Source organism: Apteryx mantelli, chromosome 1 (genome assembly GCF_036417845.1).
Source record: "Apteryx mantelli isolate bAptMan1 chromosome 1, bAptMan1.hap1, whole genome shotgun sequence".
Lineage (NCBI taxonomy): Eukaryota > Metazoa > Chordata > Aves > Apterygiformes > Apterygidae > Apteryx > Apteryx mantelli.
In genome coordinates, this window is record NC_089978.1 from 176180672 (window position 1) to 176208098 (window position 27427).

At 37.8% G+C, this 27427-nt stretch overlaps 1 long non-coding RNA gene across 1 annotated transcript; it reads left to right on the forward strand.

The window, feature by feature from the left end:
• Positions 1-6431: 6431 nt before the first annotated feature.
• Positions 6432-8960, forward strand: LOC106488468 (uncharacterized). The gene is made up of 4 exons (XR_001293185.2): positions 6432-6460; positions 7521-7648; positions 8022-8212; positions 8631-8960. It is a non-coding gene; the product is annotated as an uncharacterized lncRNA (long non-coding RNA).
• The last annotated feature ends 18467 nt before the right edge of the window (positions 8961-27427 follow it).

The following is a 27427-nucleotide window of genomic DNA, read 5'->3' on the forward strand; positions in this document are numbered from 1 at the left end:
CCTTATCTAGGCCAAGGCAAGTGAGCCTGCTGAAGCCTGCTGAAAGTGGCCGTATAGCGGCCTTGAGCACTACAAAAGAAGGTATTCACAAAACTGATAAACAAGTCTGGACGGAACTAGGTTCCACAAATGTCGACGGAACGTAGACAGCAACCTTGCACCAATCATGTATCCGCTTTATGCGCGTGGACAGAAACTGTAACCAATCATGTAACTATTGCTAGCGCATGCATATTGCTTATCGATATATATACTTTGTGTAAACTCTAGTAAAGGAGAACGACCATACTCATATTGAGACTCATCGTTACTCCGGGCCCGTTCCCCCCACTCCGACACACTTTCTTTCTTTTCTCACTTACAGCAGTTGTATAATATTCATTTCTAACCCACGTGGCATATTTTAGATCCCATTAAAACACTGTATTCTGATACAGACAACAGGATGCCCGATTCAGTAATCCATAACATGCCAGAACCATGACAGAAATGTGACCCTGTCTCAGTTCTACCTCAGTGTCCCTGGTACAAGAGGAGAAGAATGGTGAAATGTTAATGACTTTGCTTATGAAGGATCACATTATTCTAGCTATAGGAAAATACTGTGGCTGCTGAGTGAATGGCTGTTGAGCTTTTGATGGAACTGACTTTATCAGTCACTTTGGATATCGCCTTTCTACATCCCCATGTTAATCAACTGGAAGTTTAAATAAACCAAACTTAGTCGTATCTAAATTCCTGTATTTTAATATCCATTTGTCTTGATGACAGAACTATGCATCAGATGCCCTATAAAAGTAAACACTGCACTAGATTAGTGCTTTCTTTCTAAATGATTTTATACTGTGTTTCTTGGCCAGATGTTATGAGAAACTTAACCTAAGGCTTCTCCTAGCAGGTACTGATGATTTTGCTCAAAACGCTTGATTGCTTACACAAGCAATCTGGCTGGTTGCTTCAAAGATTCATTAGAAATACAGAGAAAGTTCATAGATAGAACAGCTGTTTTTTTCTCCATTGCCATCAATTAGAATATTTCAATAGAATAAGAAACCGAAATCTCACAACACATACCCACTAATTAGTTCTTTTAATAAGTAAGCTCTTCTTATGTTAAGCACTTCAAGTGAAACTGCTACTAGTATTAACAGATAAAAAGGCATATTTATGTATTTCATTTATATATGCTTAATTTTAAAATAGCTTTTGCAGAGTTTATTTGTCAGGGAGCAGCAGGAGTAGGACTGCTCCAGGGGCCAGAGGTGACCTCAGCACTCCAGACTGATCAGTGACCCACCAGCAGGATGCAATCCTGGGCAGAGGTGGTGATACCAACAGGTCCAAGGCAATGAGTAAGGTCCATGGTCCAGCCAGGAAGTTCAGTCAGAAACAGCAGGAAACAGAGCCAGAGGCAGGACTAGCGATAAGGCCACAAATAATATCTGTTCAAGGTCCATCCAACAAATCCAATCAGTAGGTCAGAACAGTATGTGACAGGAGGAGGCAGAGGTGTACTTACAGGCCTGAGCTTAAATGGGACTCTAGACCCGTGGGCAGGTCCCTGATGAGGCTGGTCAAGGCAAGTAAGGCCTGTTGGTGCCCTTAGGGACCTTCTAATACACTGAAATAAGAAATAGATCTCGTGTCTTTGAACCCCTGTGTGAAGTACCTCAACAATGTTATTTTTTCAAGTGTGTATTTCATCAGGGTTGGGGGGAATACCTGGGGCACTGTACTAGACAGAAAAGGAAAGTTAAGCCCTTCTGAAAAGGCTTCCTATGTGGATGACCTTGTGTAACCTAACAAAAACTTGATAAGTCATTTTTCCTGCCCTGCTTCCTCCCGTCCCTCCTGTCCTTTGACTCTCCACAGAAAGGCACTGAAGAGGCCAGGGCAGCTTCAGGTATGTTAGAATAGTCACTGAACCTGAAAAGGAAAACTCCTTGTAGTATGGGAAGGGAATTTTGCATACCTAGGGCAAATAAAGCTGTCTCAGCAATATCCACAAGACATGTGATAGGAATGGAGAATAATGAAAGGAAACAAAAAAAATCTTTGAACATTAAAAATTATAGATATCTTTAAATAATAAACTGTTACAAGGCATCAGTAAAACAAATCAAAGTAATGCTTCTTGAGTCTAAATCCTGCTTATACAGCTCATTCTATCAGCACTAGAATGAATGAAGACTAATTTCCTATGGATCTGTATCATGGGGTTATTTAACTTTGTGAGATTTAATAAAGCATAAACTTCAGCTGAAACTTTTCCCACATAAGTGTCTTTCCACTGCATTTTGTCTGAGCTCCTCAGCTTCAGCTCATGCTACAGCTTTTCCCACTGTCAGGGCCTTAATAAGGTTTCTTTATTGAATATACTTATCCATTTTCCCCAAACTTGCAAGGGTTTCTTTATGTTTGAGGTTCAAAACTCTGCCGCATGTGAACTGAAAATGGCAAATGGGTTTACAATTTGCTGGATGCACACACATAGCAATAACATGACTGGATAAGCATTGTTTCCATAGGAAAGCAGAATTTAAAAAAAGCTTGGTAAAAATAACTGGCAAGTTCAGTTAACCATATATCCTATATATGTGTCCTATATATTAAATACACTCTTTTCCTTCTGAAATGCCTAGAAAGGTGGCTTGATTTAGTTGGAGGAAAGGTTAGAAAAAGGTGAGCATGTAAATGAACTATCTTCAATCTCAGTTAGAGAGGAGCCTAATCCTTTCATTATGAATACTATTTTCTGCACGTTTTTTTTACCTAACTTTTACAAATGTCTAAACATCACCCTTGTCGTCATTATTTTATTGTGCCTACTATTTTTTTCCATCTCTCACTGGATATTTTACCCTTGCTTTTTATCTGCCATTCCTCCTTTTATCAATCCTCCCTTGGAGGAGCACAAATCTGATCACTCAAGCCTGAGTTGACATTTCAAGCCCACAATTTTCAAGTGGGTTAAAAATTAAACAAAATGAGTTTGCCTACCCTTATCTAGTAGAAGCCTTTTTTTTCAGTATTCCATTAGTTCTTTCCCTCAGTCCCAAATTGATTCCATTCTCAAGTACTATAGTACTTCCTGATGCCAGTATAATGCACCAGACAGCTATTAATCCTCTGACATAGCTCACCCCTGGTATTTGTAGTTGCAAATTAGTCTCTTGCATATCGTGATAGTAAAAGTTGTATTGTATATGCCCAGGTAAACTGTGTTTAGCCCCATATTCCAATTACTTTGTTATCTTATCAGAATTCTGTCTTTATTGAATATAATTTACTTGAATGATAGGAAGTGTATGAAATAAAACTATTTATTATAATAAAGCTATATTATTATAAAAGTCTTTAGATATTTCTAAAGGCCACGAAGGTTTCTTGTGAGAAAAAAAAGAGGAAAAAGTTTTATCTAGAAAGAAATCTACATATGTTTAATGTTTTAGTCTTTTTGAAGCCTATTTAGATGCCATCAAGATGTTTGTTAGGAGTTCATATGCACTTGCTACTTATTCTGTACCTGAAATGATCCTAAATCTGTAGTGTCTTAAGTATCTTCTCGCCATCTGATTTGTCATAATCACAAGATTAGGACTTCTAGAAGAAGAAGCAGAATAGAAGTGGATATTTTAAACATTTTCAAGAAAAAAATCCTTAGAACAAAGATGCTTTTGCAAATTATAGTCAAGAGACCTTCTGCAAGGTTTCCTATCATATGTTAAATTATCATTCTCTGATCCTCTACTAATTATAACACCCTTACATTTGTCACTTCACTGAATGTCTTCAACATTGGTATTCAGTTATTATTTTCAGCTCAGGAGAACTATCCTCTCAGTCTCAGTTTAAGGATTAGTTTAGTTTCTGAAACAAACAGTAGCAAAAATTCGAACCAGAAATAAAGTCAAATTTACAAGTATTTTAATATTGTTATTAGGGCTTACTCTGATGTGCTTTTACTCTTCAGCTTTAATTGTTCTTCACCCTTCCAGGGTATGTAATTAGCATAGGGAGTAATCATCTTCTTAGCAGTTACCTGTTATTCTAAACCAGGCAAGGTCTTGCAGTAATTTTTGTGATGTCTGTTGGTATTTTCCTTAAATTGTAGGGACCAGAATAAAAGTCTGGAATAGGGTATTTCAGATGATGTTGTGTCAGTGCTTTCCTTGGTGCTCTTGGACAAGCCTGCTTTTTTGCTGGATTTCATCATGTGGCTTGACCCCTGTAACCTTTGTCAGGTCATCGCAAGTCCTGCTAACAGCTGTTTTATTCATGACACTCCATTTCTCCCTGGCCACAGACCTAAACACATCATTTCATCTCTGAATTCTTCTATTGTCTTTCCCATGCATTAAATGGAAAATGTTTGTCACTGCTTTCAAAGCTCTGTATGGGTTTGTCCTTCCTTAGCTATTTGCTTCTGTGTAACCGCATCAGGTACATCCACATTAGTGTTTTAGTTTGAAACAAGCCCTTTAGCCACTCTTTGGCTCACACTCCAGAGTGGTCCCAGGGTGCTTAAACTTAATCCTTTAGGATTAAGTTAAAAGAAAAGATGCATTCCAGTGTCTAATGGGCATTCAGTCTACAGGATCTGCTGAGCTAGTACAACCTCCCCCACTCCCTGCCAAAAACATGTAGTATGGAGGTCAGGCCCTCAGCATCAATCATTTAGCTCTATACATCTATTCCTTTTGGTCTATGCTGTTTGCGTTGGTGTAACCTTCATTTCCTCACCTATTACAGTAAAGCCCAGCTTCTGGGCTGTAAGAGCTTTTAATACCTTCATTCTGGCTCTGCTGTGTTTTTTTTTGTTTTTGTTTTTGTTTTTTTAATATAGTGGAAAGGCAGAGTTTTTCCCCTGTGGTCCATTGAACCTAATGTTAGTAGATTTGAAGGAAACTGGTTCTGTAAAACCTGAGATATGTCCAAAACCAGAACTAATATGTAATAGTCAGTGAAATTAAATGAATTTTCAGATACAGGTGGAAGCAATTTTGACCAGGCTTCTCCAACTTTAATGTTAACACTGAATAACCCAACAGTATGGAAATTGTTAGAGTATGCATGGTCTCATACATTCATTAATCAAGATGACCAGTTAACACTTATTGATTGTTGATGTGATTGTCCTTCTTATAGAAATACATCTTTCACATTAGCAGTCAAATCAGTGTGTGAACTTACAACACGTATATAGGGACTCTGTGGGTCTTCATTTTAATGAAATGTTCTTTGTTATTGCTAATTTTAAGGATGGCTTTAATTGAAGCCACAGACTGAAGAACACTGTAGTGTTGTAGAAAGATAAAGGTAGATCTTTGGATGTATGTGATAATATAAGCAGTATGAGAGTTTTAAGCATGAGACCCACATGCCTTGTACTTGATTAATGGAAACAATAGAAATCTTGAATTCTACACTCACCAATGATCAATTGCCAGATTAATGGAATTTTATGAATAGGTGTAAAAACCTCTGTAAAAGTGGGGTTTAGGTGTAAAAAAGCTCTGAGCTTCGACTGAGATAAACAATCTTAAAACATCTATAGTATATATATATTATATATATATTATATAGTGTGTATATATATATATTAGTATATATAATCTAAAAAAATCTATAGTAATCCTGAAGTCAGCCTTGTGATATTTCTTGTTCAGATCAAATCAAAAGTGTTTCATGACTTTGCATAATGTAACAAAGCATGTTATGAAGTTATAATGTAATTTTTTACATTATGAAATAATGTAAATTTTTCAGTGTAACTTTTTTTTTTTTTTTTAATCTAGTGGATACAAGAAACAATGATGTTCATAAACAGAGAAGAAAGAAGTGGAAAAATGGACATAGAATTTCCTGTCCTCAGGATTTTTAGATCAGATTGGGTTTATATTTCGGACTAAGATGTAGAGGAATTTAAATCAGGTCCAAGCAAAACTTAACACCTAGAATCAGTTTCACTAGAATACAAAGAATCCTAATGTTTTGCAGCAACACTACTAAGCATCACTAAGGAAGCAATTTAACATTCAAGGCATTTAACTGTTGATTTAATACTATTACATTTTGCTCTTCCAATCAGCTAAGAGGCTCAGATTCTGATAAATAAGTGCTAGTCTGAAGTTTCTCAGATGTGCTTGGGAGCCTGTTATAGATTTTATGCAGTGCTCTGTCTCAGCATTTCTTTTACTTTGACATAGGGACTCAGTTTTGCTTTCATATCTCTCCTGCTAGGTAAAGGGAGTTTGGCTGAATCCAGCACATTATAACTTCTAAACTCTTGCTAAAATACTGATATGCAGCTGGAAGATGTTATTGTGTTTCTTACATCCATGCCTCTAAAAAATGCTGTCATTTTCTGATTCATTTAGAGTGTTGGATGCTATAGAACAACTTACTGTGATGACTGTCCGACATTTTTCCATTTTTACTTCATTTGACTAAATGTGAAGTAAGTTTCCTTGACCAAAAATATTTTTAAAGAAACTTCTATTTTGCCTTCATTTCCTTACTATGACATATATTTAAAAACCTAGGGAAAATATTAGGGTTAGAGAACATTTTTATTAGATACTTTTAAAGAAATTAGCTTTGCTGATTGCTTAAAACTGTCAAATGTTAGTCAACATCTTAGTGACTGACCTTGCATAGCATATATTTAGTTTCCAGTTCTGGGTTTGCGGATGGCTTTGAATTGCTACTGGGAATTATGAGCTTTTTATAGAACATAACTTGATATCTACATACCTCAGGGTCATTTTCATAATCATTAGATCTATCATAAAGGATGGACCCTTGTTGTACTTCCAGTGATTAAAGAAACAAAATTTATTAATAATTCCTGGTTATACTTCACTGCAAAAGTATTTTGACTAGCAGTTTCTGAAGTTTTATGATATTTTCCTGAATCCATATGAATTCATATGAATCCATATCTAAGTAGCTGTGAATTTTACATGCACATATAAAGTCTCAGTCTACAGAAAGAGACTGCTATACTAAGGAGAAAAAGCCAGGTTAAATTATATAGATATTGTTAGAATTTGAAAGACTTGTTAGAAGGTTGTAAAAGGGCTTGTTAGCCCTCTTTTTCATTATTGCCACTTCTCTTTTACAGTCATGCCTGGAACACAGGAGTTTTAATTCTTTAGAGATGCGATAAGTAGTATCTTAAGACAGTAGAGAAAATAGATGCTCTTCAACAGATAACTCTTTGCCATTATAAACCCAAACACACAGCCTATATACACCAGGGGAAAAGTAAAACTGATTATGAGTGAGCGGATTTCATGTTTAATCTGTAAGATTCTAAAGCAAAGTCTAGTCTTTGACTTAGTTTTTCAGTTTGCTCTTATTTGATTTTCTGTTAATTCTTCCATGAATTAATTCACTTCATTTCTCACACGGCACTTTAAGCATGAGCTATCATGTACTCAAAGATGAAAAAAAATCAAATATCACCAAAGTCCATAACAGTCATGAATAGTAATACATTTTCTTTTTGCATTCAGGGTTACAGACATCACCTATAAAATATTTCCAACAGCTCCAGAACTAGAGTTATGTTGTGGGTTTCTGCAGAAGCATTGTGTGGTAAATCATAAGATGACTTACCACTGGATAACTCAGTTCCATGCAGGTATGAACATATTTTCTGCCATATTTCTGGAACCATTTGAAAGCAAATAATTCACAAGCAGCAAAGACATTATCACTTGGAAATTGTGATTAAACACATATGGTTAGATTTCTGATGGCCACACAACAGCATAAATTTTGCTCTAAGGTAAACGTCTTTGGAGTATTCTTGTGGCAAGTTAGAAAGAACAGTAGTTCTAAAAGTCAGGAAATTACTTCACCTCTTAAGAGAGAAAACAGCAAGAATATTTCCTAAATCCTCTGAAAGAAGAAAACAATAGAGGAAATCTAACAATGAATTAACTTTCTGTTCAAGAAAACGATGACAAGTTGCTTTGTTTTCTTTTTTTTTAATTATTTTTTATTCATCTTAGGGCATTGAAACTGAGGTTGAATAAACATCCCTGTAGTTGCCTGATGATCGTATGATAACCGAATGCTTCCTCCTGTATTTGAACTGCCCTTATCCTGTACTTGGGCAGTTTCAAAGAGTTCGAACAATCTGTTGAACCCTGAATTATAATAACCCTGTCATAATGGTTTTGTCTGATAAGAAGCATTTCAGGTAAGCTTTCAGTCTGCATTCGGTATTTTGGTTTCCCACCTTCTGCATGGTTGCTTTAGTTAATTACTGTCCCAAAACTCATCTCAACTGACCACTTGCCATAAGTCAAAAATTTTTTGCCATGAGTTGTTTCTTAAATTCCTGACATACTGCTATTTTCTGGTCTCCTTCTTTGCAGTTTTAGGTGCTAAAATGTTGTATAGATTTACCGGTTTAACTGACTCTTATTATTTCTTTTTGGTGCTAATTAGCCTCTCTCAAAGTCTTTCTTATTGTGCTAGTTCCTTGTAAAGACCAACACCTGGCTCTTTGAAAGAAGACAGTTATTTGAAATTTCCTGAATTTCTGACTCTTATTTCATCACATGAAATAAACAGAAACAAAACAGAAAAATAAAAACTTTTCTTTGTTTTCTCAGAATGTGATTACTGCAGGGGCTACTCTTCCACTTCTGAAGTACAGTGCAAACAAGGTGAAGTAAAGCTACATATAGAATGATTAGCACACTTGTCAGTGCTTGCATCAGACAGGCCACATCCTCCAAGGCTGGTTGAAAGCAAATGTGACATGGGACAGCTTTTCCCCTGTGTTCCACTTAAGAATGTGAAAGTATCCCACGGAAATTCTTATGGCTGTCAAATTCAATAACTCAGCCAACCAAATAGCAAAGTAACTAGCCTGCATATAATAACAGGTGTTTTATTTTTATGTACAAGAACATTTAAGAATGCAACTCCTTCAGATACTGTGGCCAGAATAAAGATTGGTTTTTATAACAATAAATTCATTCAGACGATGGAAATAAGTTCTTTTTTGCTTTTTTTTTTTCCCTGTTGTCTTGTAGGAGGGCTTATTTTGTTGAATTGACACATATGTTTAGCTCTGTACGTACAGTCAAACACTGCATAAATGAGCACAGGTTGTTAGTAGTTCTTGAGGGAGACTAAGCAGATGGGAATCATTTCATCTAGTTTTATTTTTCTATCATGTAGCTACTTCATCAAGTCAAGCTAGGCTCCCTTTATACTCAATGAAGTGAAATAGGCACTAGAATGCAAACTGACCCCATATAGATATCTTTTTCAGGACAAGGTGAATCATGCATTGGGCTCTACTGACCGTAGTGTCTAGAACTCTGTCGGCTATTAAGAGAACGTAGGAAACTAACTCAGACTATAGACATGTATATGCAGGTGAATGAGACACACTTGACATGATAAATTTGAAAATGATGCAACTACTCCCTTTCACTCCATGCACTTTTATCTCAGCTTCCTGGATCTAAGAAAGATGTATTCTCTGAAACAATTTAGTGTGGCTACAATCAGAAGCATCTTCAAACTTGACTACTGTAGTTAATATTCTCCTAGAGCAGGAAAAGAGACATGTGCAGCAAGACATTGCAAGAATTGCCATAAATGCTTTAAAGAACATTACCAAAACTCCACAGTTCCCCACAGGAGCTATCTCCATGTTCAGCACACCACATTAATCCAGCGTCAGTAGCAGTAGGTGTAATCAGAAAAGAAGCAATACTCAACAGCTGTGACCAGCTGGAAAGCAGCTTGGCAGAGAAGGCCCTGGGGATTCTGGTGGACAACAAGTTGACCGTGAGCCAGCAATGCACCCTTACAGCGAAAGCCAATATTATCCTGGGCTGCATTAGGAAGAGCATTGCCAGCAGGTCAAGGGAGGGGATCCTCCCCCTCTACTCACCACTGGTGAGGCCACATCTAGAATGCTGGGTCCAGTGCTGGGCTTCCCAGTACAAGACAGACATGGATTTACTGGAGCAAGTCCAGCAAAGGGCCACAAAGATGATGAAGGAACTGAAGCATCTGTCATACAAGGAGAGGCTGAGAGAGCTGTGACTGTTTTGTGTGGAGAAGAAAAGGCTCAGGGGAACTTATTAATGTGCATAAATATCTGATGACGGGAAATAAAGAAGACAGATCCAGACATTTCTCAGTGCTGGCCAGTGACGTGACAAGAGGCAATGAGCACAAATTGCAACACAGAAATTTTCATTTAAACATAAAAAAATATGTATGGTGAGAGTGCTCAAGCACTGGAGCAGGTTGTCCAGAGAGGTTGTGACTTCTCTGTCTTTGGAGGTATACAAAATCCAGCTGAACATAATCTTGGGCAAACTGCATTAGTTGACCCTGCTTTGAGCAGAGAGTTGGACTAGACAATCTTCAACCTCAACTATTCTGTATTTTGAACCATATTGCAAGCTGGTTAATCATAGTTTTGTTTTTACTTTGGGGTCCATTTCCAAGGGCTGACACAAGGTAAAAATCTGTCCCAATGTTTGATCATATAGGAAATGGCTGTTTCCTTACGTGTTTCTGCAGAGGAAGATGTAGGATTCTGCCAAGACAGATGTGCTAATATACAAGGTTAAGATATTTTCATATTTATATACTCAAACTATATGTCTCTCTCTTATTGTATTCTGAGGCTATGCAAGTTTCTGCATGATTTTTTGCAATGCATAATTTCTCCCATACATCCAAGACTTTTGTCAGGGAGCTGCAAGAATGAGGTGAGCTGGGAGCCAAGGCTGACCCTAGCACAGACCAGGCAGTGACTCACCAACCAGGCACAGTCCTGCAGCACCTGAGCAGAGTGAGCAGACCAGGGCAGTGATAACAACAAGTCCCATTGACAGGCCAGTGACCATCAGGCAAGGTTGGGGTAATGAGACAGATCTGAATTCAATACAGGAAATCCAAAATAATAATTCAGGACCAAGACTGGACTGAAAACAGTTACATCTACACCATGGCTCAGGCAAGGGCTACTGGCATTGGTCTGAGCTTAAACAGATCCCCTGGACCCATGGGCAGGGGTGTGGGTGGAGGCCCCAGGTGAATCTGGTCAGGGCCACTAAGGCATATTTGTGCAATCAGGGCCCTGACATCTGTGTTCTTAGGTAGTACTGTGTATTTGTTTACCCTGAGATACTTGCTCAGATTGCTTCTTTCCAAAGAAGGAAAGTTTCCATTCTTTGCTCTAGAATGGGTATTATCTTGTATGGCAGTCCCTTGTCTATTAGAAATTACTAGGGACACATACAGTCTCCAGAAAAATTGGTTTTCTGTGAATGAACATTTAAACAGAATTTTCATATCTTGAAGTTGCTTCCTAGTTCTTTTTTAATAAATAATCTCTTAAGTTTTATCTCTTTATTTTATTATACCTTCATTGTATTGTACTCAGTGCCTTTATCGACCAGTTTTTGATTACTGAAATTGTCACAGAAATTGTATTTGTACAGAACATCAGGATCTAATTCAGTGCATTTACAACAGCAAAATCGTATGCAAAGATAACCACCAGTGTGTTATTAACAGAAAGAATATTCATATATTGCAAAGTGTTCTTTTCTTGAACTTGTGTGTGAAAAGAAAACATATTTCAGAAAAATATTTGTAAAAAGATCTGGAATATTGCCAGTAAAATCGGAAAGAAAAAAAAAACAACACACCCATATACTAATGAGGACAGGTTTTGTATACCAGCTGCTTAGTTCTGCTCAAGCAATAGAAGCTACTCTCTGTGACAAACTATAACACAATATGTGAAAATCTTGTAATTTTTTTTGATAATACTATGCCTGTTTTTATCTCAACCTGGTCGCCTACCACCAGCAAAACTTACTTGCATTATATTTTTAAAAAGCATTTTTGTTTTACAATAAAATATGGAAGTAAAATCTAGACAAAGTAGATGAAAATTCTTCACCATTTATGACCATGTCCGTAAGGCGCTTTAGGTTGTTAGCTTAAGAATGATACTGAAGATACAAGACATGCCCTTTTAAAATATTACCACTTTAACCTAAAACTAACAATGTTCATTAGAATTAGATTTGACATTTTATTGTTGACCTCATAGCAGATTAAATAGCATCGTTATTATTTATAATTTACTGATAATCACAGATTTCCAAACCAAGATCCTATGACTTTGTAAAACTGTTAGAGACTACAAATTTACTAGATATTTTTTTCAAGAATGCAGATTAAGGGTCATTTTTTGAAAGTGACATCATTAAGCATGAAGTTTCATATAGTGCAAACTACTTAATGTTATATATAGTTCAATTAAATTAAATATAAACAGAGATGTTCTTTTCAACTGATGCAATCTCTTGCTCCAGAAAGCCAAGTGAGATTAAACAGCTTAGTGTTCCTGTACTTCACTTCCACCTTCCCACTCCCATTTTCTGTAATAAGCTAAATGTAGATATAGCTGTGAACAGTGTTCTGTTTAAATGTAAACTCTGCTTTCTAACTTTAATCTATCTGCTGGCACAAAACATCTGCTGACAATGATTAACTACAGGAAATACATGAGAAGTCAGTTAATGAGCTGAATCATTTGTTATTTGCTCATGTATACACACTTTCTAGAATTTTTTTAAATTTTATTTTAAAGCAATTTTCACTATTTTTGTTGAACGAAGCAAGATTTATATTAATTAGATTTTATGAAGCATTAAAAATCTTAAATGGTGTTTTTCCATCTGAGGAGACTTAATATTCCATGAATAGATATATCTTTCTGCACATCCCTGAGTGGAAAAGTTTATCTACATTAGAAGTTTTCATGATGGTATAAAAGGAACAAATTGATTGTCAATTGACTCTAATTAACAGTGTAGACACTTCACAGGCATTTAGAAACAAACATTTGTTCCCAGGCACGGTATAACTATGCTGTGCAGGTTAATTGACAATCTGTTTGCTGTAGTTACAGAATAACAAAGGGATAAGCTAAAAGAAAAGCACAATGCAGGACCAAAGTTCTGTGCTTGGGCCGGCTATTAACTGTCTCAGACTGACTTAAAATATGATTTTTTGCATATGGCCACTAACAAGCTAAGTCTATGCAACTAATTCCATGCATGTTCTGAATATCCTGATGTCTAGACCATTCCTGAAAGTGATTTGAATTTGTCTGTTTTATTTTGCTGTAAAATTTCTACCTCCTTGAGACACTTATGTTATCTCAGCTGTGACAATCATCACTTTCAGCTGAATGCTGCTCCTCCCTCCACCTACATATCACATTTACCTCTCCCTCAACTCTTTTGAGATCTTGGAAACAGCAGAGGGAAAAGGAAGAGAAAGATATCTTGTTGCTCGCTTACATTTAGGTGTCATAGATGTGAATGTGGCCCAAAGTAATGTGACAGTTTTGGTTAAATTAGGAGCTATTGGATGGATAACTAGAGCAAAGAAAAGTTTTGAAAAGTTCTAACAGCTTTTAAATAACCAAAAGTGCAGATGTTAAATGCATTCATATCAACAGAATATCTAGATTTTTTGAAATTCTGCCATTCTCACATACCAGTAATGACAGTTTGTTAAGGGACATAGGTAATATTACACTTAACCAAAATCCAGTAATCTGACCACACACAAAAATAAAGGAATGAGAAAACATCTGTCACATTTTTCACTACTGTTTATACTTTACAGTGAAGTATGAACAAATAAGCTTTTTGAGTAAAGATCAAAACAGGTTGTTTGGAGAAAACACTTTGGAAACCAGAGCATTACTTTTGAAACTGGAAATATTTCTGTTGTGACTTCTCTGCCAATTTCAGCCATCCAAAATCAAAAATCAAGCCCCCGATAATCATGGGATTGGCTTAAAAATAGAACTGTAAAAAAAGATAGTTTGGGTTTCTTTTTACTAGCCTTTTGCTTACTGATATATTGCAGATTACTTGTTTCATCTTATCAAGGTTTTACAAACAAGTATTAGAACTTCAAACTTATCTTTTAAAATAAAGATCTCCTGCAATCTCTTAATTTCAGCTGCAGTGGCTTTATGAAATATCATGAGACTTGTGATATATTTATGAGGACTGGGAATACAGCCAATTAACCACCAACCTTTAAGACATACACTGACAAAAGAAATCATATGAAAATTCATTCTAAAAATTCCCATATCTTCACATTTATTTTTAAAATAATGCTTATTGGTTCACGGTAGACTCAGGAGTGGTGCAGGGCTGACTCCTTAATCACTGAGCAACTATGAAAGCAGAAGGCAAAAGTGATGGCAACTTCTTTCATGAAAATGCCAGAGGGCAGTAGATGCCTTTGCCAGAAGCAAGGTCTCCACACTGAAACACAACCTTCATCTCGGGGTCTCATGCTCCTTTGAACCTGTAGCAGCAGACATCAAAGAGCAATGTGAGCTGCTGGCCCCAGCACCAACAGCCGCAGGACTGCCCAGCTTTCCCGCGTGCTCACGTGTCCCAGCCCACACTTTCCTGCTAGATTAAATAGCACAAAAGTGATCTCTAGCAAATTAGGCAATCTCTCCTGCCTCACTCTTCTCTCTTTCACCATCCGGCATTATTTAGGCCTTTTTTTACACAGAAAGTTGTAACAATATAACAGTGTAATTCTTAGAAACAAATTTTCAGGCATAAACTAAACCAAAATAACTCAGTTTTATAGCAGTGTGACAGAGTCCAGACACAGAACCTAAAACCATTTAAATTAAAGCATTACAATGGATGAAAAGATAAGCCTTTATACAATTAACTCTCTAGAGCAAAAGACAATTCCTCACCCTGAGATTGTACAGACCCTTGAAAAACAGTGTCTTGAATGTGTCTGTGTTTCTAGATGGCACTGCAGTAGAAATAATAATAATAATAATAACAATCAAGAAACTGTGAGAAGGAAGCCAGTCATGTAAGAACAAATTGCTTGTTTTCCCTTACATTAGTGAGGAAACTTAAAAAAAAAAATTCTGTCAGTCAAAATTTCAAGGATTAAAAATCTGTGAAAGCATTTACCTGTCAGTGTTGTCACTAGAACTGTTAAAAATTCTTCAAACAGATTACAGGAATGATGGCAGTCTTCACAGTCCCTGTGGGAAATCATCTTGATCCACACCGCCTAATACTTATCTTGATCCACACTACCTAATACTTATGTATGAGAAACAGTGACAGCTTGTGATTACAGTCAGCTTGGTCTCTTGGACAGTTACTTACACTGAACAGATCTGAAAACATACTTATTCCTATTTTCCAAACTGCAAAAGGTGTTACAGAAAGAGACTTCTCTTGATATCTCAACAAACATACATAAAACTAATGAGAATGCTGATTCATTGACTATATATTCCTGCATTTCTTCATGGAAGCATTTCAATAATGTATATTAAAATTTCATTATAAAAATAAATGAATAAGCTCAACATTATGAACACTATAATGGAAGAGCAAGATCTTTTGCTCTGTTATTCGCACTGCCTTAATTAAGATAAAGATTCTAATTTACTTTGTTTCTGTTTCAGTTTACATGATTTTTCATCTCTCCATCTTTCCTCCTACTATCTTCTGGGCTATCATTGTCATTCTGTTTATCTCACACGATCTCAGATTTCTCCTTCCTCCTGAAGTCTGAGCATCTTGATTTTGTTACTATTTATCATGCCAGTCCTGTCTTCAGTGTTTTGAAAGGACAGAGGAAGAAAGTAACTTTATAAATGAGATTATTAATATTATATCAAAGTTTGGAGAATGCAGAACAACAGCAAGTGTGGAGAGATACATTAAATTAGCTGCACAGCCAAATACGAGTGAAGAAGCTTTTGTCTATGATATGGCTGATGTGACAACAGCCTAAGGGTCACACAGCTGTTGTTCCAGTCACGCAGTATATTAGGTCATAGAAGTCACATATTTCATTAGGTCGGGATGAGTTTTAAATCGATCGGTGCCCATGGACATTAATGATTTTTTTTTTCAAATCCACATATATCATGCCAACATACACATAAATCCTCAGTGTTTTATAAAATATAAATCCAAGAGGCTTTGTTTGTAAATCACAGTTCTAATGACCATACTATCTCTTCAGTGATGAAAAAATACAAGGTTTAATTTCACTCATTTATGGAGATGATATCTCTGGAACTGACAAACTAAAAAAGATTATATGCTGCAATGCCAGTGTAGGTATATGGACAAATTCTTCTAAAGGAGATACAGGAGTTTACATAGGTCCAAACATTTACACAAAATACAATAAGGTGTAAGATACTGTGATCCCATGTTATAAAATATTTCATACTGAGACCTTTCCAGATATCAGTCTGGCTACTCCCCAGTCACAGAATGACAGAAAATACTCTTAGAAGAGACTATGAAGTAACCACCCTTATCTGAAGACAAAATCGATTTTATCTGTGTTAGTCCTGTCAAATAGTTTTCTAAACTGCTTTCAAATACTTCTGGTGATGGAAACTTCACAAGTTCTCAAGAACCTCTTCCAGTGCATCGCCATTCTTATGTTTAAAAGATCTTTTGCTACAAAAAAGCAATCTTATCTTACGGAGAACAGTTTATTCCTTGCCTTTTTGCTGATATGGGAAATCAAGAAGCCCCATTCTGAACATGTTTCAGCTGCTCAAGCTGGAAGGGGTCAGCATAGCATGGAAATTAAGAAGTTCACCTAGCAGGACTAGGATGAGATGATTCAACAAGTAGACAACATCCTTAGCTTCATGTGGTTGCAGGGAGCTGTGTTTTAATTCCCCCCAAAATTGTTGGCCTCAGTCTCACCTCCCCACATCTGAATCGGGTTAGCTTGAAGCACTCATAAGATATCAGCTAAGAATCAGGATGTCTTTTTTGAGTCCATATGAGGCTTTTATGAGGTTTTATCACGTTCCTTAAAAAGAAAAACACTCCTTTTATTAAGGAATATGATGATGATGGAGTTTCTAAAGTGGAATAGCTCATTGCTATTCTGTTTCCAACAATGTGTCAGCATCCATGAAGAAGACAATAGGTGATGTAGTCCAAGATAGTCTTTTGCTAATGAGCTAATGGTAAGGTGAGTCTCTTATATTTTTCCACAGTGGCTGTGATCATATCTCATGGATGTTATCAAAAAGATTCTTGGTGGCTAACATAAGGAGACAATACCAGAATGATGGGAAGAACAGAGTTTTCCAGTTTCATTGTTCCTACTGTTACTGTCATTGTTGGATTCATTTGCATATCAACTAATTTTGTGTAAGAAAAGTAACTATATGATGAGCGTGCTGTTCTTTAAGTGTCTGTCAGAGAGCTAGCACTGATTGGTACATTACCTCAAGCTGGACCTTCAAGCTTTTTTAGAGATTTTTCCTGTTCTTAATTAGCTTAGTTAAAGCACTTACAATAAATGTGTAATCAAGAGCTAGACATAATGATTTGGGATTTTGTACTAATTGTTCTCAATCCACAAAGTACTACATCTTGTGAAGCACTGAGCCTGAGACGGATGGATTATACTGCTGATTCTTTGAAACACTGAGCTGAATATCCCTAAATTATGTTATTAGGTCCTATCTCTCCCTATATAGCACAATAGCTATCCAAGTGTTTTAAGAAAGGATGTAGTGTTATTCCTCTTTTATTTATGAGGAAAACAAGGCTTTAGTATAGAACTTGTAAAGAAATCATTTCTAATAGATTAGTTAGAGAAAATAAACCATTTCATATTACAAGATCTTTCAGAATAAACGTTCTGACACAACAGATGGAAGGAGCTGGTCTCACTGGGTCACTCATTAGTAGAACTCTGACGCCAATAACTTTAGGTTCATTATATACATGAAGACTTATTCTCTAAAGGAAGAATATACCCAAACTGTAATCAGTCTAGCATCTTGCAGCTTACATCCTCAACAAGAAGAAACATCATTCCTCATCATTGTCCAGTGCAATTTCTTACCTGACTCCTGTCTTAGTCACCTCCAACTTCCACACATGCTGTGAGTTTAAATTTGGCAGCTGCTGAATTTCTTGTAATTTATTTACAAGAGATATTTGATGACATTTCTTATTTTCCCTAACAATTCTTTTAAAATCATAAATGACATGACAATTTCTTGACAATAGAACTGGCAAAGACATATGCCAAAAATTGATTTACTTTTCACTGCATAAATATCATGTAGAAATATAATGTTCAGACTGTGGAGGCATGAAGTGTTGGTCAGCACTGGATTGCACTAGCAAAGCAAACTTGTAAAAACCTGTACAGATATATATGTGACTATACAGTTAAATATGGATACAAGGCAGGTTGATTTCAACTCACTTTGAAAGTCTGTATCTGAGTTAGCCATCTAGAATCCTTTTATAGTCAGTGGAGAGCAATAGGCATTTCTAGACTGTGAATCATCTGATCTATTTTAGATTTATGTATTAGGCTGAAATAATAGCACTCTAAAAGTAACTATTTCTTTCCACTCGTAACAAAAGAATAAATGGCTAACTCAGATGAAAATATGTAGCTCAAAAATATGGATCAGAGTGACTTTAACAAACCACTGTGGCACCGGATATATTCAAATTCTATTATTCAAATGATTTATCTGATACTGATTTTTAGTCGTGTATTCAGGGTACCATTCGCTCATTACATATATATTTCTTATATAAGGAGTACTTACCATATATACACACACACACACACACACACACACACTCACATGTATGTATGTATGTATGTATATGTATATGTATGAATATATAGTGACAGTGTGCTGCTTTCCCTCCCGATGTGCTCTCTCCCCCTCAACCTGACCTCCCTGAAAACAGCACACATAGGCAGGGGCTAATTGAGCATGCACCAACTAAGGCCCATCTAGCATGCAAATATGACTGTGAGTCAATCATCCCCCCCCCCCCCCCTTGTAAAGAGGGGGCAGCCCAGAGCCCCTTGAGCTCTCCTGCATGGCAGCGGGCTGCACTGCAGAACCTCCCCTTGAGCAGGGACGCCTCTCAAGGTTACTCCTCGAGGTTGAGAGATTCCTTCCCCACGACAGATCCTCGGTAAGTGATTAATAGCATGCTGAAACTTTGCAAAGTTTGCAAAACTTTGCTAAGTTGTGTCTCTGATTAATTGTGCACGTAATCCCTTAGACATAAACCGTTGACCAAGTCTGGGATGAGGATCAGATCCAGCTGCACCTAGGTTCCTCTGAGGAGGAGTTTGGAAAGCAAGGGGGTCCATTCTGAACCTCAGAAGGGTCTCCTTCGCACAGAAGGGTCTCCTTCGCACACACTCCTTTAGACATGAACCGTTGACCAAGCCTGGGACTAAGATTGGATCCAGCCACACCCAGACTCCTCGCAGAAGGAGTTTGGAAAGCAAGGGGATCCATTCTGAACCTCGTGACTCAACAGAAGGGTGTCTGTTGTGCGTGCATCTGACCCTGTCCTTCATGCAGTAAATAACTGAGTGAACCTTGCCAATCGAACCTCGTTAAATCATTCTTATTTACGATTGAACTCTGTTAAGTCGCTATCTTACTGCAATAAACATAGTGCTGCATGACATATATATATATATTATATATATATATATATATAAATCAATCACAGTAAGTGAGATTCAGACTCATGCTATAGAGTGAAGGAGGTACTGTTTGTTTTCTGTCAGTTTTCCTCCTGCTAGTGGGTGATCAGATGATGGCAGGCAATGGATTCACCTACTTCCTTACCCTTTTTTTCTTTATTTCTCTAAATATGGATTCACCTATTTCCTTACCTTCTTTTTCTTTATTCCTCTAAAATATCCTATTGCACCATACTATGAAAGAAGAAAAAAAAAAAAGGCTTCAGGTACATTTTCCATTGGATATGCTGAAAGCTACAATGGCAACTTCCTCTCACCCAGCCTACATGAGCAATAAGACGTTTCTCCTGTGTAGGATTTTCAAGCCAAAGCTTTAACTAACATGCCAGCACTGACAGGTTCACCAGGTTTTTAACAACCTCTTGCCAATCCTGAGAGTAGGAAACTACGAGAATTTTATTATATTGTTATCTGAAACCTCAATCAAGTGTCATTTGCCCAGGCAGAGCGATGGCTCAGGATATTTGCTTCATTTGCCAAAATAAAACCCAGGTTAGTATACTGCTAAAGTGTTTCCCAGAGTCAAGGTCTGTCATTGACCGTCTAGCACAGCACCTTCATTTCAGAAGCCTTGCTCATAATCTGTTGCTAGACACTGCACCTGATTACACAGATGTCTCTGTGTCTCAGATTTCCTCCACCGATATTGGATCAAATGTTGCAGAGAAAAGTGGGAGGAAGGGACAGGAGGGAGAGGACCGCTGCATTGTGTCAAACAGTGGGTCAGAAGTTGTGCAGAGTGCTATATGGAAGCATCCCTTGGAGCCCGAAAGGCGGTTCACACAGAAGGATTTGCATTCACTGTTTCATGACCTGCTCACTCCCGTTCGGTGGGCTGGGGAGACGTTGCGTACTGCTACAGATGTGCTGCATACAGCGCTGGCTGTGACAGAGCAGGGAACAGGAGCTAGCTGGACCACTTCCACGACCAGTAAGTGAGTTTTGACCTAATAATGACGTTCTGACACACTTTTATTCTAAATTTCTTCTCTTCAGACTCCTATTCAGCTTCCAACTCTCTCCATCACTGGGCACTTTCCAGGCTAATAAATAAAAAATTCCAGTGGCAGGATTTAAAAACTGTATGTTTAAATCTTTAAAGCATTTTCTTTTCTTTTCCTGTTACTACTGTGCTGTATAAAAGCTGTTAGCCAAGACAGTCTCTAACAAAATATGCACCTGTCAGCATTCGGTTCCAGTTGTAGGCTATTATTCATATTGGTTTCATATTTATTTTGGGAAGTTGTTGAATCTCCCTTTTTCTCCTGCTAGGAAACTCCTCATGAAGTAATTCAAACAGTCATTTCTAGTCCTAACTTACCCTTTCTATCTGCACAATATGACTTTTAGCCTAAAGTCTAAGCATATCCCCAAAGTATTGATGTGTGAGCTATTAGCTGTGCAGAACTCGTTTTAGCTAGACTGATTTTGCAAATACAGTAACTGAGGTGAACAGTGTTGCAAAGACAATTCATTCTTGTGTGATTTATGGAAAACATGCCATATAACTAGAAGAACTATCAAAACAGAACAATCCAGCAAGTTCATCAGTTCCAATATTCTCTCTCTGCAAGTGGCCTCTACCAGATGCTTTAGGGGGAAGTCTAAAACAATTCAAGAAAAAGAATAACTTATCCTCTAAAGAAATACATTTCTAAACTCTCATTCTTGAGTGACTGGCTTGTGCTCAGAATCAATGAAACACTGTCATTGCCACAATAACAATAAAAAGAATAAAACAGCTTATGGTTAATTTTGCAGATGGTCCCATGGTTCACATAAATGTCTGATTCATTTGAAGCCAGCTACATTCTCAGCCTCACTGTAGGAATGAATTCCAGAAGTTAATTATGCATTATAAAGAATTATGTCGCTTTTCAGTTTGGCTGAATGCTGTTTTATTGGTTGTGTTTTGTTTTGTTTTCACTGACCTTTCCTCTTTTTTGATGTTTTGTACTTCTCTGTCCTATCTCTTTCATTTCATTTTTCTCATCTCCAGCAAAAGTCTCTATCTTTGTTTTTCTTTATATAGAAGGTTACAACAAGTAGAAAGACTCTGTCACTAATGCTGGAGATATAGATGCAAAATACAGTTTTGGTCAACACAATCTTATAAATACAGTTTTGGTCAACACAATCTTATAAAGTTTGCTATAATAAAAACTACAGCACATCCAGGCTGTGGAACTATTGGCATGGGTCCATTCCAATAATTACAACAACCCTAACAAAAACCCTGAAATCAAACTTCCTGGATGAATAAATTCAGATAGTCTTATAAGAAGATTTCTATTCCAAACAATACACAATGAAGTGATCACAGACACATCTGGCAGAATCCCTAATGAGTATTGTGTTCCCGTCTGCTAAGCACCAACATCATTTTTACTGCTCAGTGATGCTATTTAGATTTTAGAATACAGTTACTATGCACCATGCAAAATGTATCTCATTACAGTGTTTTCTGAATCAAGGTGAAATTTATATTATATAATCATAGCTATTATCTTTTGGCAAGATCCAAATATATTAACATTTGCATATGTTAGGTTTGCAAAAGTAGTGTAAAATCCTCGTTCCACTTTAGTAAGGACACTATCTAACCCATTTTAATTTAGAAAATGTTTAGATGAAAACTGTATATATTATTATGCATTTTTTCTTCATTTTAATTCCTAAATGATTAAATAGGTCTCTTGAGTTGTGTCTGATTAAAACTCATTTAGTGGTAATGACCTGGATACTAAATGAATGTTAACACATCTACCACTGTTTTTTTCTCACCATTACTCAAACAGAGATGAATGGAATTAAAATGTGTTGTACTGTATGCTTTCCTCTAAAAAAAAATGTTGAGCCAGATAGTCCACTACCAGGAAAAAAGGGAAGGAAGGAAAAGGAAAGGAAAGGGACAGGTGTAAGGGAAGAGAAATGTGAAGGAAGTCAAACAAACACCCTTCCATTCATGTTGAGCATGTAAAACCATGAACTTCCAGTTACCTTGAAGTTCTAGGGCTGTGTGTGGAAGCAGCATACAGAGATAGTAGCACAATGTGAAAGATACGAAGACTTCTCCTTAGCCATATGTGCCTTTCTCAAGTTCAGATTGCTCAAAGGAAGTCTTTGGGTAATTACATGCCTGAGAATTGAATTCTTGATTGGCATGATTATATATGCTGCTCTCACAGACAATATTTACTGCATGTTCTCAGTTCTACTTTGTTAAATGCCTAACTGTTCATTCAGTGGAAAAAGGAAGAGTTCAGGTTACCATTGATTTTAACTTGATATTCGGAGTATTTGTTAATTGGTTAATGGTTATTTGTTTAATTGGGAATAGTTAACTGGTTATTGTTATCAGGAAATACTCTTATGTGTGGCTCCTCATTCTGCTAATCCTGTCTGTTTTTCAGTGTACGTTCTTCATCTGGGCAGCACCCTCAGTTAGAGGCCAATATTAATCTATCCATAACTGCACCGGTTGATAAACCAGAAGCAGAGTGAAAACATAAAACACCTTACAGCAATTATTATAGCTTATTGCTGGCCTAGTTTTATCATTTTCTCCTTTACATCATAGATTTAAACTAATATTTGTTCCAGAGTCATGTCCCATGGAGCAGAATGGAAAAATAAAATTTTACCGAGAAGTAGAACACGTTCACACACACAGTATAGGAAAAAATGAAATAACAAGGTTGTGTGTTATGGCTTAATGAGGTGAAAACTGTGCCCAGTGTAGCTAGACAATGCGTACAGACCCGAAGCTATAAAACTCCCCTTGTCTTGCAGAAAAGAAATGTATTTTATGTGAGTTCAGTGATATTCAGTAGAACTGACTCTCCAGGGGACAAAATTTCCTTCATGAAGAAGAATTTAAGTCTCATAATTTTATGTATAGTATGCTTTAAGAAAACTGAAACCTCTAGATCAGCACATAAAATCCCAGTTGGAAAGGTCTAGAAGAAAAAAAAAATAGATGAAAAACAGGTTCTTATAGTATTTTATGTTCTTAAAAATTATTTTTCTCTCCTTACTATCATATCCGGAATCATTGAAACTTTGTGTCTATTCAATAGGTATTATTTTCTATAGCTTAGAATCATAGAATAATGTAGTTTGGAAGACATCCCTGGAGGTCATCTGATCCAATGTCCTGCTCAAAGCAGGACTAAAGTTTGACATTCAATCAGATTGCTCAGGACCTTGCCCAGTCAGGTTGCTGCAACTTGTATCTGTTGCCTCTTGTATTTTCTCTGTGTACTTCTGAGAAGTGTGTGGCTCTGTCTTCTCTATAACAACCCATTAGATATCTAAAGACAGCAGTAAGACTTCATTTACTCTTATTTTTTTCAGGCTGAACAAACCCTTTTTTTTCAGACTCTTCTCATAAAGCTTGCACTCCTGTTCCCTTGGTTGACCTGCACTGGACTGGCTCCAGTTTGCCAAAGTCTTTCCTTTGCTGGGGAGCCCAAAATTGGACACAGCACTCCAAGTGTGTTTTCAGGTCTCAAATAAATGGGAATAATCACTTCTGTCATCCAACTGGCTATGCTCTTGCTAATGCTACTCAATATGTAGTTAGCATTCACCACCGCAAGAGCGCACTGCTGACTTGTGTTCAGCTTGCTGTCCACCAAAGAACTTCCAGGTCCTTTTCTGCAAAACTTTTTTCCAGCCAGTTAGGGCCTAGTCCATCCAGTTGCAAGGGGGTATTTCATCCATGCTGCAGGACTTTGAATTTTCCTTTGTTGACCTTCTTGAGGTCTCTGTTAGGCCATTTTTTCCACCCTTTGCAATCCCTTTGAATGGCTACCTTGCCCTCCAGTGTATCATGCACTGCTCCCAATCTGGTGTCATCAAAAAACTGGATGTATCCCATCCAGTGCTGCTGACTGTGAATAAGTAAACAATATTTCTATATTTCTCCAGTCAGGCCTTCTGCCATGACTTCTGGCCTGCCTGCACATCAGGATGGACCATTCTTGTGCTCTGAGGAGATGGTCCCTGAGGATCAACCAGTTCTGCTGAGCCATTTTGCTCTTCAGGGCTATCTTCCAGGAGACCTTGCCAAGTATTTTCATGGAGAATCCTGAATCAGCTCTCCTGAAGACCAGGACTGCAATTCTGCTATGTACCTTCCTCCCTTCTCTCAGGATCTTAAACTCTACTGTTGCATGGTCACAGTAATGGAGGCTGTCATCAGTCTTCACATCCCTGACTAGTTCTTCCCTGACTAGTTCTTCCTTATTTATGCATAACAGATCCTGCAGAATACCTCCCCTAGTCGGTTTGTCAAACTCTTGTGTCAAAATATTGTCTCCAAAGGACTCTGTAAATCTGGATTGCTTGTGCCCTGTCATGTCAAGCAGATACCAAGATCAAATTTCCTGCAACTATAAGGTTTCTTCCTCTGTAGTCTATAAAGAAGACTTTATCTGTTTCCTTTTCTTGAAAAGGTGGTCTGTGGGGGACACCCACCACAGAGGGTGTCCTTGGGAAACCAACCTTGTTGGTTTCCATTCTGATTTGACCAGGCAGTTCTTGGATGGCTTGTCTCTCATCCCAGAGCAAAACTCCACACAGTCAAGCTGCCATTCTGCGCAAAGTGCAAATCCTCATCTTGTCTTCCTGGCCTGCCCTTCCCAAAGGGCCTGTACCTACCCTTTGTAACACTCCAGTCATATGAACTATGCCACCATGTTTCTGTGATCCCAATGAGGTTATAGCTCTGTGACTGTACAAGGACTTCCACTTCCTCCTGTTTGTTTCCCAAGTTGAATGTGCTCATGCAAGGCACTTGAGATGGGCACCCAGATGCACAGCTTTGGGGAACTGTGACAGCCTCCTCCATCATGCTGTGCCCTGGGAGGCTCCTACTTTCCACCTTAGTCTTCCACTTTCCTTTGGTCTTTAATCACTCTCTCACTATGAACCTCAACTTAAATCCCACCTCCATCATCTTGGGAGTCTACATTCAGTCATTCAAACACAACCTCAGGCCATTTGTCCTTCTGTGGATTTGAGGCTTTTGCCCCTGCAGGATATCTGTGAAGCTCTCGTCAATGTCCTTTCCATCCTTTGTGCTATTTCACTATCTGCACATCTTGTCCCAAAGCTCCTCTACCTAACAGTCCAGTGCCTCTGCTAGAGCACATATCCCAGAGGTGTCAGCCCTGGACCCAGGAGAAGCTGCAGGTGCTCCTGGCAATCTAGAATCTGTGCAACCTTGTGCTTCCTTGGAGTTGTGTCTGGGTCAAGGCCCTCAACACGCCAGAAGTCATCACTCCAGGTTGTGTTGGGAACTATGCTCTCTGGTATTTCTTTGCCATCTTTGCACTGTCTCCAGCAGTCCCAGACATGCTTGTGCAGTGCCTCTCGGACCCCTCCACTCTGTCCCACTCTGTACCAGCTTCTGAGTGCTGATTTACATGCCCTATTCACATGCTCTTCTACAAGCCTAATGTAGACTGTTTTTTTCATAATTAACTTAGGCTCCATGATTCCTTAAATAGAAAACCTCTACTTTGTGGCAGATAAATAGCAAGCAAGAAGGAAGATCCCACTGTAACCCAGTGAGAAAGAATTCTGAGCTGCCTCCCCCCAAAAAATCAGGACCTATCTCCAAGTACTGCTTATGTGTTTTCCATTTAAAAGTCTTAGGATAACACATATAAATTAGAATGAGTAGCAGACATGAAACGTCAGGACTTCTTTCTCAGAGAATCTCTCTCCTAGACTATAAAGTTTGGTTCCCTTTTATTTACCATGTTCCAGTCTTGTAAATCTGTCTTTGTTTTGCCACAGCAATTCTGCTATGGCAGGATATCTCTCCTTTTGAAGAGTATACCTTACCATAGTTGTGCCATAGACTTCATAGTGTTCAGGACTCTAAAGAAGGATATGAAAACTCAGTGTTCAGTCACTCTTAGACTGGAAACGACCTGAAGTCTAGGTTTTCTGATGAATGATTCAATACCTAGTTACTAAGTTGTGGTCCAAAGAGTGGGTAGCACTACGTTATCTTGAATTGAACTCAAAATGAGGGGCTTTTGATGGGTTTTTAAACATTAAATAATGCTTGGCAGTAGGTAGTGTTAACTGCTGTCTGAGAATGAAGCCTGTAGCCCACCTAAATTCTTACTTTACAGCAGTCTGCACATAGTCCTGTTAGTGTGTTCCTCAAACTCCTAATGATTTCAAAGAGGCATGATATATTCCTGTCGGAGTAGGGATGTCGGAGTGGGAGGCGGGCCCGGAGTAATGACGGAGTCTCAATATGAGTATGATCGTTCCCCCTTTATTCAAGCTTTTACAGAGTATAGATAGACAGGCAATAAGCATGTGCTAGCGATAGCTATATGATTGGCTTACAGTTTCTGTCCACGCGCATAAAGCGGATATATGATTGGTGCAAGGTTGCTGTCCACGCGTAGGGGTCCGTCGACATTTATGGAACCTAGTTCTGTCTAGACTTGTTTACCAGTTTCGTGAATACCTTCTTTTGTAGTGCTCAAGGCCGCTTCAAGGAGCGCTCGCCTTGGCCTCGTTTTCCTCTCTTCCCATGAAGACGGGACTGCTCATCCCAATCAGATCATGCCCTCTCTCGCTTAACCATTCCTCCACATATTCCCTTGCTCTAAACAGGTTTTTCCAATGTCAATGACAATACCAAAGCACTTTATCTATCTATTAAACTCTCAAAACAACCAAAGAAAAATATTTTGATTAAAAAAAGAAAAAATATCTATTATTT